General features: G+C 41.9%; 1 protein-coding gene across 6 annotated transcripts in view; it reads right to left on the bottom strand.

The window, feature by feature from the left end:
- Positions 1 to 15,773, bottom strand: part of ANKRD6 (ankyrin repeat domain 6) — an 85,923-nt gene extending 70,150 nt beyond the window's left edge. For 3 of the 6 annotated variants that reach the window (XM_058834540.1, XM_058834548.1, XM_058834543.1), the window contains exons 1-2: positions 15,363 to 15,491; positions 15,142 to 15,274 (exon numbers count right to left, since the gene is read on the bottom strand). The gene's annotated coding sequence lies outside the window, so the exon portion shown is untranslated. Of the gene's footprint in view, positions 1 to 5,290; positions 5,680 to 8,875; positions 8,967 to 15,141; positions 15,275 to 15,362; positions 15,492 to 15,644 lie in introns of those variants that run through there. The other 3 variants (XM_058834542.1, XM_058834541.1, XM_058834544.1) reach the window with 3 other exon arrangements.
- Between the last annotated feature and the right edge of the window lie 4,096 nt (positions 15,774 to 19,869).

Raw genomic sequence — 19,869 nt, 5'->3', positions numbered from 1 at the left:
GACATTGAAACAAAGTCAGCAGAACCAATATGGGAAAGAAATGTCTTATTTGAGTATTCAACCTGGCATCTGGGCATCCTTTCCAACAGACTGCCAGTCTCCTCTCAAAGAATACTTTCTCCACATTTTCAGACAGTTCTGCTCTGGACCATACATGAGACAAAAAAGAATAGGAAGAAGAAGAAGAAAGAAGGGAGAAGGGAGAAAGAAGAAAGAAGAAGAATATTGTGATTTAAACTCATGTGAATTGATCATCACTAGTGCAGCATAAACAAACTTTCCTGGAGATCTAAGTCCTCCGTGTAGTACTTACAGAGATAGGTACTAAAACAAGGAAACGAAAATCCTGAAACACATTTTTTTCAGACTGTGTGCAGTGTAAATGCATGCAAAAGAATACAGTAAAAACAAGGTACGAGCAGACAGTTATCCCAGTTTTGATGAATGTGTGTGTTTGGGAGTGCAACAGGAAACCTAAGGAATTTGTTTGCCCTGGATTAATGTAACACTAAGGAGGAGTTAATGTAACACTAAAGCTGCAAGGTGAATCATAGAGAGAGAGAACTGCCAGAATTAGTCAAGTGTTTCTCCTGATGGCGCGAGCCTGCTCTTGGGTTCCAGGTCATGGCTTCCACACAAAAGTGCACCCTTACCTCTCCAGAGCCTTGCCCAGTCACTGCTTGTCCTGTGCACCACACAGTGCATGTCTCCCACACAGCAGCAAATACTCCATGATGTCTTTAAGGTTTGCACCACAGCATTCTCTTCTTATGGTTTTTCATGTTTAATTTCCTTTATAAATAAAAGCCATGGGAAACCAAATATCCAGCAATACCCCTTGCCTCTGCATTCTCTCATACCACTTGCCTATGCTAATGATCCACAGGATTTGCACTCAAGGGTGTTTAAAACCACAGTACATGCCTCCTCCAGCACCTGAACTACAGGAATAAGTGCTGGAAGACACAGGCATAGAATGCAGCAGAAGAGGTGTGGCTAATGGTGATGAACACTCAGCTCCCTGCCCTAGACTTTCACACATGTTTGTGAGACAGGAGAGGAATGCTGGGAGTCAAGCTTTTTTTTGTTGGTTTTTTTTTTTTGAGGGGGGAAAGGAGAGGGAGGTGTTACTGAACAGTGAGAAATCATGTCTAGTGGCTGAGTGCAGCATAAATGAAAACAGGTTTGGCACTTTCTGAAAGGCAGTGAAGATGCTGATATGACATTGGGCACCTGTTGTAACTGGGGACCTCAGCATGGGCTTGGTGGATTGCTATAGCTGTCAACATGCCTATGGATTATGATTATAAATGCTTAAATATAAATAATGCAGAATGATTGTACTTGCTTTATTTGTGGCTGTATTGTAGTCTTGTTCAAAAGAAAGAAGTGCATACATTAAGACTGGCTTAAGGAAACCAAAAGTGAAGACCTGTTGCCATGTTTGTCTCACTTTATACACATTACAAAAACCTCCTTAGAACAACACAGCAAACTGCTAAAAAACTTTTCAGCTTTATTTCTCAAAGACAAGTTACAAGAAAAGTTTTCAGCAAATGTCCGGTGCTGAGGCTCGGACTATTTATTTATTCCACAATTTAGAACAAAGACCTCTAGTCCTTTACAATTCCACTTCCCTTTCTCTCAAACTGTCTTGCATTTAAGCAGTCTATATTTCTAAGTGTAAATATAAATGGTAAACATTTGGTTATTCCATTTGCAAAAAATTAAACTGTTATCACCATAAAGTTGAAGGCAAAAATTTTAACACGTAAGAGGATAATGTTTCTGTGATTATTTTTTCTTTACTTCATAAATCAAGCCAGGAATTTTACAGCAATTCTCATTAAAAATGCCCTTTGGGTTCTTTGAAGACATGTGGTGGCAGGTCAATAAGACTTGTACAATTGTAGATTCTGGGGGAAAAGGAAGAGTTACATTTGAGAAAAGCCACATGCTGGGACAGACTGCACAATAATGACAGCAGTAGTTTTGGTACAAGACCTTTGTTTCATCAAAGGGCTGAATATAGTAGTAGGACACATTTGCTGACTCAGATGCTACAACATGAGAATGCAGGAGTAAGTTTAGTTTATGCAAACACAGTCTGAAGACAGTTCCAGCACTGGGTGAATAACACTGGTTTGAAGAAGTATCTGCAAAAAGTCTTCAGCTGCAACAGTCCATTTCACACCCTGCCCACTCTTGTTACACCTTCTCCTTGTCCTGGTCATGGCTGGGACAGAGCCAATTTTCTCAGTAGCTGGTGCAGGGCTGTATTTTGGATTTGGTATGAGAATCATGTTGATAACGCTCTGATGTTTCACTTGTGCATCAGCAGTGCTTACCCTGAGTCCAAGGCTTTTCAGTGTCTCCTGCTCTGCTCATAAGGAGGGGCACAAGAAGTCGGGAGGGAGCATGGCAGGGACAGCTGACCTGAGGTGCCCAAAGGGATATGCAATACCATAAAGCAGGTTCTGGACTTGGGGGACCAGACTAGGGACTTGATTCCCCACAGAAATAAGACTTTGATGTTTAATGCACTCACTATTATCAATAAATAGTCAGCGACAGAGTTTGATGCCACACAGACTTTCTCTAAGTTCTTCTGGAAGGAAGACTATAATAAGAAACAGTATCTGCAAAAAGTAGTCTAAATTCCCCTATAAAGTTGTAATACAAAAAGGTCAAGTTGCCCTTCACAGCTGTATCTGTATAGGTGATGTTTGTGATTAATCTCCAAACAGGTCATGCAAACAAAATTGGAAATTCTGATCCTCTTGCCTGGACCACTGGCAAACACAGAGCTGAAGAATCTCTCAGTGGGTTGTGGGCACTCTCTGTGCTATCTTCATTACTTGCTAAATTCTTTGGAAATTCTGCAGAAGACTCTTCCCCACTCGATGCAGGTAGTCACTGGTGGCAATCTCAGTCAGATAATAAGTGATTCCCTACCTTGGGGCTCTTTTGTTCCAACCCAAGTGAACAGCCCAATTCCCAAATGTCCTTCTTCATTTGCCCTTTGCAAGCCATGCTGATCAATAGTCTCAACTGAGCATTTGATTCATCAGGAATGCCTCCCCACCAAGCCCAAAATAAACAAAATCGTGTTTCTGTCCTATTCTACTTATATTGCAAACTAGGATCAAAGTTAATTTTGAAAAGCTACACATTGACACAAAATACTTCCAGGACAAGTAACTGAATTTAATCTGTCTCAGCTCAGGCTACAACTCAATTAAAACATATCACCTTGAATATCACATTGCTCTTCCGTGTATCTCAAGAATCTTGCCAGCTGTACCAACATAGGAACAACAGAAGAAAATAGCTATCACAAAACCTTGGCTCTTGCATCAGGTGACTCAAATGAGCATTGCACAAGGGTGCTTTGATGTTATAAAAGGCCTAAGAAAATGCCAGGGGATTGGGGTGTATTTCTTGCTGTGTTTACTTTCTTACCAAAGGGCACTTGTCATACACATGCCATCTGCTGCATTGAAACACAATACCCAACCAGGTAAAATAAAAATCTCCCACACCAGCAGGCTCTTTGTGCAGATTAAAAGGATCACCACTAATATGATTTTAGGTGTTTCAAGAAACTATGCTTCAGAGACTGCATTTCTTGAAAGCTTCTCCTCTTGTAGGACAGAACCTCAGCTCCCCATGAAGACTCTGCCCTCATGGCTGTGCACAAGAAGTCACAGGTTCATAACACAGAAATACTTGTGCTCATGTCAAGTACAGAGAGCTGAGAGTACACAGTGGACACAAATGGCCCCACTCCCCCTCACTGCTCCCTAATCCCCCTCCTTACCCTGTGCGCTTACAGGCACTGCAGGAACCCAAAGGAGCAATCCTGCAGTGGATGTTATCTCTCTGGGAGCTGAAACCAGCTTTAAAGACACTCAGCCTCTTAATGCTTGTGGATGTTTCCCACAGCCTGAAAGAAAGGAAAATCTGGAAATGCTTTACTACATGGGCTTACCTACAGCACCTTGGTAAAGTCAGGATCCCTTACTACAAGAACCTCCTTGGTCAGCCACTGATAGGAACCATGGAGGATGATGCTATTTGCTGCATCCATTTCAGTCTCCTTAGGTTTTTTCTTTGTCTTCAGTCAAAACAGATGTTTTGGTCTATTTTGGGTACTGAGAAGGATCATACAGTTCAGTGTATCTGCTTTATAGTTAATGAATATTCTGAAATCTCAGCATATCTGAGTCTCCTTTCATACTTTACAAGAGGCCAGCTTGTACAAAACTGTGTTAAAATATGGAGAACATTTTAAATGATCTGCCCACAAAAGCTGCCCAGGTTCTAAAGAGAAATAATAATTAAAAAAAACAAACAAATTTGATGATAGAAAAACAAAGAAGGACAGGATCATGCTAGAGCGGACATCATATCCCTGAACCATGTTCCCAGAAACAGGCTGGATTTTCCTCATGGCCATCTCCTTCCCTACCCTTATGAAGCTCAGCACTTCTGTGTCTCTTCTATTTGAGGATTCCCTTCTGAAAGGGAATCCATTTTCACTTTTACAACATACAAGAAAAACACAATAAAATTCTCAAGGAGGTGACACTTCCTGTCCAGTAAGATAGAAACAGATATTCCTTAACCATCACTCCTACCAAGGAACGCAGTGGACCGTTGTTATCAAAAAAACTGCGCACTGATAAGGACTGGAAGCCTAGCAAAGCTAGAAGCACAGCCAGAAAAGCCCATAAGTGCTACTGATGTTGGAACAGAGAGTTGAAAGCACTCAGAGATGGAAAAACATGCCCTAAGACCCCAGAAAATACAAGAGTTGAAGTGAAAGCAGGAAAAATAAGATTGCAAATTGAGACAGGCAAAGTAGAGGACAGGATGAGGAGGAAAATACTGAACATAAAGCTTTTTAAAAGCCTCAGATGTGTCACGACAATCAATGACCCGGGAAGGTATGGAAGAGGGATGCGTATCCTTTTTCATTCTCTCACAAATTCTTTCTTAAAGGATTGTCAAAAAACTTTTTGCTCAATTCACATCTCTTCTGGTTTCTAAGTGTTGACTCAACACTTATTAACCACTGTTAGGAGCACAACTAGCAGAACAACAGGAGAGTTGTAGGGGATGAGGATCAAAGAAAAACAGATGATTCCTTAATCAATTAGTTGAAAGTACTAGGACAAAGGATGGGGGAGGCAGAATTGGGGAACAATTCAGAGCTTTTAGAAGTGGCACAGAAAGAAGACAAAATGGGAAAATTAAATGGTGAAAACGTCAAGGACATCTTCCTTACCTTAAAATCAGAGGAGTGGCCTAATATGATAGAAATACACATTGGTGTTTCAGTGCAGACAAGATGAAACTTCACTCCTGTGCTGCTCCATCTCTGAATTTGCAGGTACTGCAGTGTGAGTAAGGAGGAGATAACAGCAGAGTTCTGCTCTGTGGCACTACAGAACCAAATCACACCTTATCATGGGAGCTGTGTTGCCACACAACCACCAGCTCCCAGTGGTGTCTAAAACAGAGAGAAAACTAAGGGAGAGGAGGACTGACTCTAGTGCTGTTTTCTTACCGTTAGTCTTCCCATTTATTTTTGGCTCAATACAGGGAGGCAAAAGGGGGGGTAGAAAGAGAATGCAAGCAGATTATATATTTGTATTCTTGTTTTCCAGTCCTTCGAGAAAGGCCAGTTTTGTAAACAGAGAGAAAGCTGAGATTTTCTTTATCTTGTTAACTATTCCCATGACTGTAACACACCATGCAGAGTTCACAATTATCTCTCTGCACAACGTTATCGAAAATGCACTGCAACTTCTTTTGCAACACATTATTTCAGTCAGGCTATCTGCACCTAAAAACACTCAGCCTATTGTTTCAACAGCACAGACCTGCATGCTGAATTATAAAAAATGTCCAATATCATATTATCTTGGCTACAGATTTAATTTCACGAAATATGAAACTTCACTGAAAATCATTGTATGACAGGACATGGAAACATAAACATTAGTTTCTTTTTTTGTCTTTTTTCCCTTTATATTAAGTGTGAGCCTACTACAACTCCCTCTGGGAGGATATTTTTCATACCAAGCCACATTCTTTGGGTCTTATGCACAAAAACAGTCACTGAACTGAATGAGATTAGCCAGAGAAGCAGGGAAATCATGTTTTGATCCAGCATTACGGATAGAAAATACAACATAAAATTCAATTTAAAAAAAATAGGATAATAAGCATCCATCTTTAAACTATCTAATAATGCAAAAACTAGTCAAAGGTTTTCAGTCCTACCCTTCTGAGATTTAATACTGTAAATTAATTATAATTTTGCTACACACAGTTTGTTGATAATTACCTCTCTGGGGGCTATACTGTTATTTGAGTACAAATCATGATAATTTTTAAAGTAGTCATTATTTCAGTGTCATTTTATTCTTCATCCTTAATTAAGCAAGGCCTGAAATCCTACTTACAGAGCATAAGGAAAGTGATTTTCAAATGGTACTCGGTGACATCTGCTAGCTTTTGCATTACAGACACTTTTGCCTGACTGTTTTCCTTGAAGCACCATATCTATTTTAAGTTAAGTTTAACATATGCAAGCCATGGAAAACTTTCATTAGCTCAAGAGTAGATACTCATACTCAAAATCTGAATCATGACAACTGATCAACTGAAGGTTAGCTTGCTTTTTACAAGTTAAAAGGACAGACATACAACAGATGCTAGTTGCTATATTAAAATGTACAGTGTGACTTTATTAATAACAATCAAACTAAGACATATAGTTAATGCTATATAGTTAATGCTTCCCAAAATCTCAGTATTTTGGGGAAGATGACAAGTATACAGCTCCCTAGAATGACAGAAAAATCCTTCATCTTAGGGTGAAACACTGTAGCACATATTTACTTGCTAATGTGCTGAGAAATTCCATGATAGTGTCACTCTCCTCTGATAACCCTCCCTGGTTTAGCATTTAGTGCTCTTTCCACTAAGGCAGAATATCTGTGTGTTTCATGAGAGTTACACAGACTGAAACACAGAGCAAGTTCTCAGTTTCACTGACACTCTTTATTCCATGTCTGGGAAAGACTGAGAATGGGTCCCAGACAAAACTAGCTTTACATGACAGCCTCCTGAGTAGTTCAACACTTATTTTAGCCTAGTCAAGGAGAGAGTCTTAATTTCAAATTGTGAGGAGAACAAATAAACCTTCAAAATGTTGGTTTGTTTTTTCTTTCAAGTGCTGTGCTCAGTTCTTCTGAAAGCACCCTCACCTGTTTTCTTGGTGTGCCTGTTCACCAAAACCAGCTCATCACATGTACATATAGTCAGACACTTGCTGCATGTACAAACCTACATATCATATATAAGCAAATTCATATTATTACAACTGTTGAAAAGAATTATTCTTAAAAGCTGGAAATACATGTATCCAAGTTCTGTATGCTTGATTTTGAATAATATACATTCCTGTCTTCCATGCCAAGTATCCTACTTTCAGGATTACAAACAAAAAGAAGAAAAACCTGTCACAGTTCTAGTAAATGAAGCAGCAACATCCTCCTCATTTCTATGTCTGCAGTTATAGACATGGAAGGCTAAATTCTCTGAAAGAATATGGAACCCAGAAGTTTGCTTGTCCTGGGGTGACTTAATGATACTGGAATCCCCAATTGTCTGGTTTATGTTATATATTAAGTTCTGCACCTTTAAGACTGGCTTTGAGAGCAAGAGAGGGGGAAGAAGAAGCGCGCAGTTTGTGTTAAAGAAAAACATCACTCCCACACATCCTGCTCCTGAACTGTGTTGTCTGCAGCACGGACAGACAGCGGGACAGAGCTTCTCTCTGGCTTTTAGTTAGTTTTAGCTAGCTGAGGCAGAGGAATTCCCTGGACCTTTGTTTTTTTCCCAATTTTCTTGGATCTGTGCAAGCCTGCTCTGGACTGAACACCCAGCCAAACCCCGGGAGCTCACGTCTGTGGCCCACCGGGGCCTGGGCCTCGGCACTTTCCAGCGCCGGAGGAACTGATAAGAACCTGAGCGAGCCGAGCTACACCACATGAAAAGGACTTTTCTTCCTAGATTTGCCATCCCATCAAACAGCGAGAGGTTTTATTATTTAATATTATTCAATTTCTGTTAAATAAACAGCTTTTTCCACTTCTCTCCAAAGAATTTTTTTTTCCTTTCCCGGACCAGTTGGGGGGGAGGGGTCATTTCCCTGGGGAAACCCTCATTTGGAGTTTTCCTCCCATATTTGCCCTAAGCTAGGGCATTGCTTTTAAACTTCTCAACCATGTGTTGGTGGGCAGAGAAAAAGGAAAAAAAAGGAGGCAGAAAAAAATTTGGGTTTGTTTTTCTCAACCTAAATTACTCTTGTATGGAGACTATGGATCTGGGAACAATTTCTTAAAATACTATTTTTTTTTCAGTTATGAGACTCTGCCAAGGACCAGAGCTTATACCTAAACATTCTGCTTCGATTTATTGATATGGCATGCTACTTAGGGCAAGTATTCATACCACTCTTACAATTCACTTTCCCACTGGGACCCATCTTGTTTCCAGGTAAACAAAGTGTAATATTCTTATTGAGAAAGGATGAATAAGCAAAGCAGAGCTAAATATAGAAATAGTCAACCTGTTCTGACAAGTAGGAAGAATGAGAAGCAGAAGTGAGTTACTGCAATAGACGCAGGGCTCTCTTTGACCAAAACTAAATCTCAAACAGAATACTGAAACTTGAAATTTTATGAAGCAAGCTGGGATGTGATTGCAATGCAGATTAGATAGAGCTGAATGTTGATTGTTTGGACACAAGACAGATGTTTAAATTAAACTACTTCACATTTGTGGTGAGTGTACACACAGCCTGTTACCACAGTTGCACCGATGTGAAGTTATTCCTCAGTAACTCATGTTCAATCCCCAAAGATTCCCTTCAAAGGAAGGAAGGCTGCCTAAAAGAAAAAGGAAAAAAACACAAAAAAAGTCCCAGTATTATAAAACCTAGGCAGTCATGGGATAACAGGAAAAGTCCTCATCTGTATAGAGAACCAGTCAGACAGGAAATAAACAGTACAAGGTCAGTCTTTCCAAGAGAAGAGCATTAAGCCTGCAGCCCCACAGCCATCTGCATTAAGCATATATTGTGTTCATTATACCCACTAATGAATCACAAGGGGACAGGGAAAGATTACAACTGTTAAAATGGCTGATAGATTTCAATACCATTTAAACACAGTCTGGTATTTGTGGTGGGAAAAAACACCTCAACTTCATATGCATAATGATGGGCTTGGGATGATTCAGGAATGAAATCCTGGGTTGACAGTGGACTGTTCTTATGAAAGCATCAGCACAGTTAAAAAGCAGGAAGGGTGCTAAAAAATTACTAGTGTGGAGAGCACAACCAAACCCACCTTTATTCTCAATCATCTAAGAAACTTAATTGCATCTTAGAAGTTGTAGGTTTCTTCTCCTCTTTGAAAAGGTTTAGCAAAACTAGAAAAGTCTTAAGGAAGGGGAACATAAGACAACCAAAGGTAGTACATAAATTAAGTAGAAGAAAACCAGGTTGGAGAAATACTAGAAGACATCAGATTAAACCAGCATATTTCAAGCTCAAAACAAGTGAGAAGAAATAGCTCTTCTTATCAAATAGAAACTTTCAAGATGTGTTTGTCATAGCCTTTCTTCTCTGATTTTCTCTGGCTGGTTCCTGTCTACTCATGTTCCCTTCTCAGCTTGAGAGAGTCACTGATATGGCTGCCCTACAAGAGTGAAAGGCATTAAAGAGAATATATGTGTCTTTCCCTGCTAATGAAATGCAGCCAACTTAGAGATGAGAATTGGCCATGCTGATAGTGAAATCATTCACCCATACCTTAAAAACAGGCTCATCATACCCGCAGCCATGGGACTTGCTCAGCTCCTGACCACAGTGCAAGAAGAGCTGAGAGAAATCTCCCCAGACAGACAGTCCTGTCCTAGTTGGTGAGAGATGTCCACCTCTCACTGCCTTCAACCGAAATATGATTTGTAAAAATGGTCACACAGAGAAGCTGCTAATGTTAGGCACTCTGTTATTCCAACTATGTCAAAAGCATCTATGTCACTTGGTAAGTTTTTGAAAACTCTTTTCATTATTATAATTTAAATAAATTAAATTTGCTTATTTTGAGGCCAGCAGCAGCTAAGACAGCTAACATCAACACCCTCTCTTGACTGAGCTGTCCTCATTCATCCACAAATCCAGCTCTGCTTTATCAGGCATGCTGGTAATGAAGCTGCTCACCTGCAGGGGCACCTCCACTCGTCTATCAAGACACCAGGGAATAAGTGAAATGGAAAACAGCCTCACCCAGTGCATGCCAGGTCAGGATTTCTTAAACCCTGGCTTCTACAAACTGATTAAGTGTAGTCTTACAGGGAAAGAAGAGAATCCAATTTGGTAGCTGACTTCTCATTAATAAAATACTATACTTCAAATTCATGTTTAAGCTTACTCCACACCTGAGTCTGCCATTTATAGCAGTACTTACACCATAAGCTTAAAAATTAACATTAAAAACCACCATAAACCTAAAAATAAAATAAATAAAATAAAAAAAAAAAGAGCACATGGAAAGAGCATGGCTGGATTTTACACAGAAGCTGTGAAAAAAGAACAACACATACTTGCAAGAATTCAGGAGCTACTGGAAAGTCTGGAAAAAATGAACTTATAAGAAAGTGCTGCACTTTTAAAATCTGGATTCAAACCAGAACAATAACATCAATGAAAAACTGTAGATGTCAGGCAGATAATTTCACAGCCAGAAGAAAGACACCCCCCTTCCCTCCATTCCATAATCCTCTCGAAAGACTTCAGCCAGTCAAATCCCAAAAGTGCTTAGACAGAAAATGAAAGAAAATTACTCATATGTAAGCTTCACAAAATGCCAAAAAGCTGAGTTAAACAACATATTTGCCTGGTAGTTATTAGTGCAATTATTTGCAACAGTAGTGATACAGTGAAAAGACCACATCCTGCCCAAGCCTCTGAACCAGCTGCAATTTCTGCATCTGTTGCACAGACTTCAAACTCTGAATACATGTAAAACATACCTAAAGTGATTCACTGGGACCACTATTAAAAAGTTACTCAAATATTAAGCTCATATATAATTACCATACATTCACGGTGCTTTCTTATTTTATAAGGCTGGCACTCTTCCTCAGTGACTGACCCAACTGAGACAATTTAGGGCAGTTTAACTCAGAAGTGTATTGGCACAATATAAATAGACCTAGCAACAGTTCTTCCAAAGATGTCACATTGCAGATGCTGCTAAAACCAACAGAAAATATCCCCGACTGGCTTAAAGCAATTGGCATCTTAAACTGGAAAAGCAAATTATCCCACTGCAATGCAGACACAATGAAGATGCATACCCTTAAGGAACTAATTTCCATCAATTCCAAATGCATTTTCCATAATGCAAATGAAAATGCTTTTGTCCAACAGCATGCCAAGACATGCACACAAAACCTGTAACTTCAGTGGCTCACTTCACAAAGTGGATGGTGCTTAGGTGAGGAAGGTGGCAAACCATGAGAGAGAAAGTAAGGGATAGGCTGTGAGAAGAAACTTGTTTAAATCCAGGATTTGAAGGAGGTACGATTCAATGATTTGAAGAGTACTCCAAATATACTTCTGATTGCAACATAAGATTAAAAAGCCTAGGTTTTTTTGACATAGGTGCATATAATTTTTTCTTCAGGATTACAGCAATCCCACTAGAGTACCTATGCTCAGCACATCACACCCTAGCTACCCTATAACCCCAGTATGCTCCATCTGGCTGGCATCCACACCACATACTTCCATCCACCACTTGCCACAGATGTGCCCAAATCCTGTTCCTAATCACAGTAAGATTCCCCCCTATGGCTGTGGCTTGGCTGAGATGCACCTAAGGGTTTGGAGGATCAGCAGTGGGTGTGGGAAGGAGAGAATCACAGAGGAGAAAGCAAGAAGACAAGAATGCTGGCTGGAAGAGTCTTCCTGTTCATTGCAAGGACCTTTAATTTCATCTCACACATGGCAGGATCACTGACAAAGGATCAAAAGTAAAACAGTGCAAGAGCAAGCCAGCAATCTACAGTCCTGCACTGTATCATGAGGTACCTATGTATTCAATATAGCACTGGAAGTACATCACTGTGGCTACCAAGACAACCTCTCCACAACCAGATAATGCAAGAATTCAAGCTGGTGTACTGTATCCATTAGGCCATCCAATGGGGATTGATTTACTGCAACAGGATATACCAAACTAACTATTAGTGGTAATAAGCTAGATTGCTTTTAGCCTCAAAGTCTTGTGCAGCCTTAATGCTTCATTTATCACACACCTCTCAAAAATGCCCTAAACTGACACTCATTTCATCACTGTTTTTTTTGATAGCATTCTTGACCCTGGTATCCAACTACTGCATACCAACAGTATCCTTCCTGCTTCACTCTCAACACTTGCACATCTCCAACTTGACCTCAGCGTTTTCCAAAAAACAAGAAAAATACCTGTCCAGCCAAACCAGCAGCACTTTGAATACAGAACATCACTCTGTCATGCACAACCTGTCAAAGGAAGCAATACACAAAGAACATCCCAGTCCCAGGGAATATCCCAACTCTCATGTGTTTGAAAGCTATGCAACAAACAAGCAAGGACTCCACACATTTATTCTGACTCTTCCTGAATTTGGAACACTTGACTTCACAAATCCAACAGTCTTCTGAATGGCAACATGAGATAAGCCAAATATAGACAGGAGTGGGAAAATTTTAGAATGAGACAAGTACACATAATTCAGTGACAGGTCACAGCAAGACATGGGGTATTTCAGGATTTCACTATTCTCACTGTCAGTGAACTGTAACAAACAGCAGCACCAGCTAACAGGGAGTGGTCAAGTGAAAAGTAACTAAGCTTTTCCTAAAGAGTTCACAAGTTAGCAATGGTATGCAAGAATACTTCTAGTAAAGTACTTCAGAAACTATTCTGAAGATTTTTGGGATCAAAATGGCTGGATAGGAGACAGGGAAGAAAATTAGCCCCTTGCTGTTAAGTGCCCCTTGCTTCTGAAATGCAGCTCTACATCTCCTGGTTTTGGCTCGATTATTTTTGAGAAAGTCACATATTTCATTCCTGAATAAACAAGAGGAACTAAAAATATTTACTTCAAATTTTTATTTGCCCAAAGCAATTACAATCAATTTATGTCTTTGACAAATATCTCCCTAGATCAATCTTGTCAATAAAATATGGCACCTCATCTTTGGTTTTAAATAAAATACTTGCACCAGGGACATCTTGTACTGATACATCTCTCAAAAAAGATAAAACTGAGTTCTCTGCAAGTTCATTCAAAGTCCTGACTGTTGAGGGAAAAAGAGGAATTGCACATCTGAAACTAATGAGAATAAATATAGTTGTCAGTATAATTAATTTAGGAACCTGAAAGTGCTTTACAAATGTTCATTGATACACCACCTATCCAAACCAATAAGGATTGTTCATCCTTTTATACAGATTTAGTGAATAAGGGACAGTAAGGTCTTTTTCTTTCACATCACAAAATGACTCACTGGCAAAGTCAAACAGAGGTGAAGCTAAAGACACATGGAGAAATGCAGCTTGAGGCTCAATTGCTCATTACCACACCCTACAAGCACCTGATTTATTAAGGTATCATTCATCTCACCTAGTCCAAGAACATCGTAAATTTGACAATCAGAACTCCAGAACTTGCCACCTGTGACAGGGCAAGCTGATAAGCCTGGTGCTGCAACTACATTGTATCAGCCAACACGGGAGCCCAATTAGTGCACCAAATTTCTCACAATTTCTGCTCCCCAAAAAAGAAAAGACCTCTGTGGAAAAAAATCTTGAAGGAAAGCACTTACACGATCAGGAGGTTTTCACTTTATTTTTACCAATCATTTTCTGGCTATTTCATTTCTTGTGCTCAAAGCCAGTCTCCCATATGAGGTTGGTAGCAGTGTCTGGGTAAATATTAATGAGCAAGGCAAAGTGAAAACTTTCCAACCAAATACTACCACAAAACCCCTTTTTCATTTTATTAGTTTATTTTCAAACAAAAAAAAAAAACAGGGAGAAAAGCAGTGACATTACTACTTCTGCTACACAATTCCCATTTGCCCTTGCAAATTTTGCAGACTATTAGGTCCTCACGGACAAACAGGCATACATCACCTACATACCAGGCATTTAAATATTTTGTGTAGCCACACAACTGTAGGTTTTGCTACGTGCAGTGTATTTAACTATTTTTTGAGTATTTTCTGCTCAGAAATTGTTATGAAGTTCTGAAGAAGAGTCATTACACCATGTCTTGTGGTCTGCAATGCAACTGCAGATCTTACATGTAATCACACATCTCCAGAAACACTTTGTTTTCCAACTATCTAGAGAATGAAGATTACACAATACTTGGAACTTGAGCCTGCCAAAATAAGTTGTTATAAAACTAGCTGAACAGCCTGACACATCACCTTGAAAGAAAGAAAATAACATTCTCCTTAGAATAAACCATAAACTCAAACAGTCCTACCAGGGGATCTGATCCATGCCTAACCAATGCTGCATAAGTGTTAGAACGTGGTTAAATTTTTCTGTCTTTAGACAGAGGCAGACTTACTGCTCTTCCCAATTACTCCTTTAACATTGGTAAGATATTCTAAGTTCATTTAAACAACTCATGGGGCAAAGATTCAACAATCTACCTACCATCAAGCTACTTTCTAACCCTCTCAATATTTTCCCTGTGAACAAAAGGTATTCAGTGGCAGACAACATGTCCTTCTGGTCATGTGCATTGCAGAAATAGCAACCAGAAACCCAAACAATTGCTTCATATATAATTATAAAAATATGAAGATATTGGTTATGCCTTTAAAAAAAAAACAGAGTCCTGTCTACCGCCTATGCTGTAATACACCAACACCCCAGGGCACGATAAGCTCTTTATTAATGCTTGTAATAAAAAGAATACTGCAGAACAATTACATGCCGTAGCCATGGATTTCCACAACCAGAGCTCTACCAGCAGCCAGTGTGTACTCACAAGGTGTTGAGACCTCAGGGGAGGGTGATGTTTGCAGAAAACTAGTGGAAATATTTCCAGTGGAGTTCTCAGGTGATGTCAACAACAGGAAGGATGTCTCTGAGCCAGATTTCCATTTCTCATCAGACGCGGCCTTAAAAGTTGGAACAAGAACGTTAAGACTCCTCATTTTCACGCACAAACCTGCAATTGAATCCCTCCGTTGACACAGGCTCCCGTACCAACGCGGCATCCCGGAGGGTCCGTGTCTGCCCGACGGGGGTGGGGGATCCCTCCCCGGGCTGGAATAAGGTAACACTTTCACTACTCCGCTCCGGGGCACTGACTTCGCCGCGCTCGTCCCCAGCTGCAGCCCCGCCACAGCCCGGCCACCTCCGCCATCACCTGTGCGGCCCCGCCAGGAGCGCCCCCGCCCCGCCCGGCCCCAGCCGCCCCTCCGCGCTCCCCGCCCCACCGCAGCCAGGCAGGACCGCGGCGGGACCGCGGGTGGGCACCGCGCTCACCTGCGCTGCCCCGCGGCGCCGCTCCCGCCGGGCCGGGCTCGGCACTGCCCCTCCAGCGGCGCCTCCGCCGCCGGGCCGGGGCTGCCCCGGGGGAGGCGCCGCCGCCGCCGCCGCCGTGCCCGCTGCGAGGGCGACACCGAGCGGCCGCGGAGGGCGGGCAGCGCCCACCGGCCCGCACCGCCTCCCGCCCCGCGGCAGCGGCACGGCCGGGACCGAGCCCCGCGCCCCGGCCAGCAACACGGCTCTGGCCGGAGCGAGGCTCCACGCGGGCTGGACGCTCGCCTGGACCGAAGTTCCTTTGCCGCTTAATTATGGAAGCTCATAATAATTTGAGTGGGAGAAGAAGCGCTACAAAACCGCAGAATCAGAGTGGGTCAGGTTGGAAGGGACCACAGTGAGTCAGCTGGTCCAAGCTCCCTGGTTAACCAGGCTCATCCTAGAGCGTGTGGTACAGGACTGCGTCCAGACAGCTCTTGAATATCTCCAGTGAGGGAACTTCCACAGTCTCTCTGGGAAATCTGTTCCAGTGCCTGGTCATCCACACAGTAAATAAGTTTTTCCTCACGTTCAGGTGGAATTTCCCATGCATCAGTTTTTGCCTGTTGCCTCATATCCGACTGGTTGAGACCACTGAGAAGAGCCTGGGTCCATCTTCTTGCTAACCTCCCTTTAGATATTTATAGACAGTAATGAGATCTCCCTTTGGTCACATATTCAGCAACCAGGCTCAGCTCCCTCCACCTTTCCTCATAAGAGAGATGCTTCAGTCTCACAATCACCCTCCTTGCCCTCCACTGGACCCACAGCAGCTACACATCCCTCTTATACTGGGGAGCCCAGAATTTGACACAATAAAATTTTCCCAATTTCAGGGAGGCCAGATGCCCTTCCCTCCAGCAAGGAGCCGGTCAGCGGGCTTTGAAGTCTGAGCTGAAGATCAGAGAGGGACGCCTTGAAAGCTGACTGTTCCTGCTTAATGCCTCACCCACCCCTCCAGCTATCACAATATCACTGGGACCTCCTGCTCACCTAAGTCATGTGTTTGTGTGGGCAATTATGGGTGAATGTCAGTAATTCACAAACCAGTACGCAGGCAAGTTGGACAGGACCATCTGCAGAGACCGGTAGAGAAGAAAGAAGTTTGTATGGGTAGGCTGAGTAAAATGATGGAAGTGGGATTGGGAGAAGAAGGAGAAAACAGAAAACAAGAGCTGCTCCCCTTACAATGCTTGATCTCACAGGCACATTGCTTTCAAAGGCTGTTCCTTTGGCTTGAGGGCATTCAAAATGCCCTAAATTAACTGATGCCCTAAACAAACTAAACATTGAAGTATCACAGGAAGTAACACATAACTTCCTAGTTATGTAATGAATATATTCTTTTGAATGTTTTTTCAGATTATTCTACTTACGCCTTTTTCACTAAATATTTACTGTGGTAGTCATCATTCTGTGGCAGTAGTCATAGACTCGTAGAACCGCTTATTGCAGCGTGCTACAAGAACCTCAGGTGACAGTCATACACTCGAAGAATATGCTGAGTTGGAAGGGACCCAACTCACACCAGAGGTTCATATCAAAACCCTTGGTGCTTCCAAGGAAAGACTGACTGACTGATTGACTGACTGACTGACTGGATTTGTTGTTCTGATGCCTCCCTGATCTCAGTAAGGCTTTGTCAAAACTACGGCATTAATCTGAAGTCTGGTGTCATTGCTTAATTTAAAGCGTAGTTGCTAAAACACATAAAAGCACACTGTGATTCTTCACACTACAATTTTTTTGCTCATTTCCATATTCAGGATAGGCTTATTTCACATGAATTTTATTTAATTTGATACTGTGCAAAATTCTGAAGTAGGAATAGAAGTATTTCTGTGAGTAACAGTTAATCTGTGTGTTAAATAAGTTCCATACATGTAAAAGTTTGAAGAACTGTTTTGGTTATGTTTGATTATTACGATTGAGAAACAAGATGTTAGCACATTGTAGAAAAAAGCTTTCTTGGCACAGATCTGTCACTAATGTATTTCATGGGAATGTTCAGTCTTTAACAGGAACAGGATGAGACCCTATCATGATCCTACAAACCTAGGTGCAGATAGGCTCCTTGATTTTGTGGATGTCAGTGGGACAATTCCCTGACCTTCAGTAGCATTAACCTTTTCTAATGCAGACAGTCGATTTTGTATTCTTCTGGATTTTTTTTTTCCCTGGTGGGGAAAGAAATGAATGACACAGAAAGAATATAATGTCTATGAACTGCAGATCTTCATGGACAAAGTCCATTCACATCTATCACTGTACATGTCATATATGCAAAGACTCAACCTCCTGTTTACTTGCCCTTACTACAAGTCCTGTGACTGAAGGGCTGGGCGCTGTTTCATTATGTGCACCCAGCTTCAAAGTCAGGTGACCTGACACAAGGAAAAGAAGAAAAAGGGTCTGTGCAGAGGGTACTGAAAACCAGCTGGTGGCAAAGGGACAGAGGAGGAGCAAGTCCTGAGGCTTATGTAGTGTCCATGACAGATTATACTGCCAGGGGATTGGCAGAAATGCTTCAGACCTACTCTAAAAACCTGTCTGGCAATGGGCCCGGAGTATATGTGGCTTTGAACCTGAAGCTGTGGTCAGGTAGGAGGTCACCGATGTCAGCTGTGGGAAGAGCTACATTACAACCAGTCCCTTTTTTGAGTTTCTACACCCTGATTTAGTATTTTAATATATCCAAATTATTCTCCCTCTCATTGGTCATATTTCACAGCAGTTCTTTGTACAGAAGAAACCTAGTACAGATATTTCTGGGAAAGACCCTCTATCCAAAGCTGGCCTTGAAACCTAACAGCCCTTTGTGCACTTAAGTGATCAGCTGGTGTGTGAGACAGATGGTCCTTCATTACACACCCGGAATCTCTCTTCCTCTTTCCATCAGTTTTCAGCAGACTAATGCCTGTCAGGGTTGTCCCAAGACACAGTGCTGAAAACATGACTGGTAAAAAAAATCCTGCTCCAAACCTAAGTCCTAATTCCTTTTACAGGATTTAACTTTGAAAGGTTTCCCATAATGTTCTAGTACACTGTTAATCTGTTCAAGCAAAACTTCCAAGCAGGTTGATAAACTGGGAATAAAGGCAGGCCCTTCAATAAATTTGTATATTAACAGGCAAGGGGGATTTCTCCCACCTCTGAACAGATGTGAACTTCCATTATCTCCAGTGACTTAGTGCAACCTGGAAGGCCTGGTGATAAGGAGATTGTCATGCAGCACAGAGGTGACAGAAATAATCAGCTGCAGGAAAAAAGTAGAGACTCCAAACAGAAGTCTAATCAATATACTGAATGCAGGGAGGGAGAACGGGGCAGAAAGAACTAGAAAGAGAGAAACAGGAAAATCTGGTGTTGTAGAATCAGGAATTCAGCTGTCAGTCACCACAGTGGGCAGCATGGGATGACAGCCAGGGGCTAACACACATGCTCTGGAGCTTAGACTGGTACAAGATAAGAAGAGCAGCACTGGAAACTCCTGAGAAGGGGCCTGGATGAGAGGCAGGAGGTCTATCTTTGTAGAGCAAGCCTGGAGAAAGCAATGGCAGGGAGATGAGTGCGCCTTGTCTGTCAGGGGCATCAAAGTCTCAACTTCTTTAGAGATTTCACTACTATGTCTCTCTTTAGTGTTCCTTATTAATCAAGTAATTATTTCTGAAATAAGCTTTCTCTGACCCACACTGCAAATACATTACTTCCCACTGTCAGTGCTTGGCTTAACATTTTGGGCTTGCCCAAGTGATGACAGTCGGCATAGAAGGAGCATGGGGCAGACAGTAGGCAGTGCCAACAGCACATCTGGGGCTGAAGCAGGCTTGGCAGATGGGTGAGCTGGGCAGCACTAGACACACTCTGGTCCTGCCCATGTTCTAGAGACCCCCACATGCTGGAAGTGGGTATGGATGATGCAGAAGAGACCCAAGTCTGTCTTTGGGGTTTGTGCAGGGCGAGGTTGCAGGACATGACCAAGAAGAGGAGGCTCAGGGAAGACCTTACCACTCTCTGCAAAGTGACTGAAAAGAAGGTTGTAGCCAGATAGGAGCCAGACTCCTCTCCCAGGCAACCAGTGACAGGAGGAGAGGACATAGCCTTAAACTGCCTCAGGGAAAATATAGGTTCTATATTAGGCAGAAATTCTTCACGGAAAGGGCGATTAGTTTCAGAATGGGCTGCCCAG

The sequence above is a fragment of the Poecile atricapillus genome, chromosome 3 (assembly GCF_030490865.1).
Source record: "Poecile atricapillus isolate bPoeAtr1 chromosome 3, bPoeAtr1.hap1, whole genome shotgun sequence".
Lineage (NCBI taxonomy): Eukaryota > Metazoa > Chordata > Aves > Passeriformes > Paridae > Poecile > Poecile atricapillus.
Note: the sequence above shows the minus strand (reverse complement) of the source record. Positions and strands in the feature narration are given on the sequence as shown.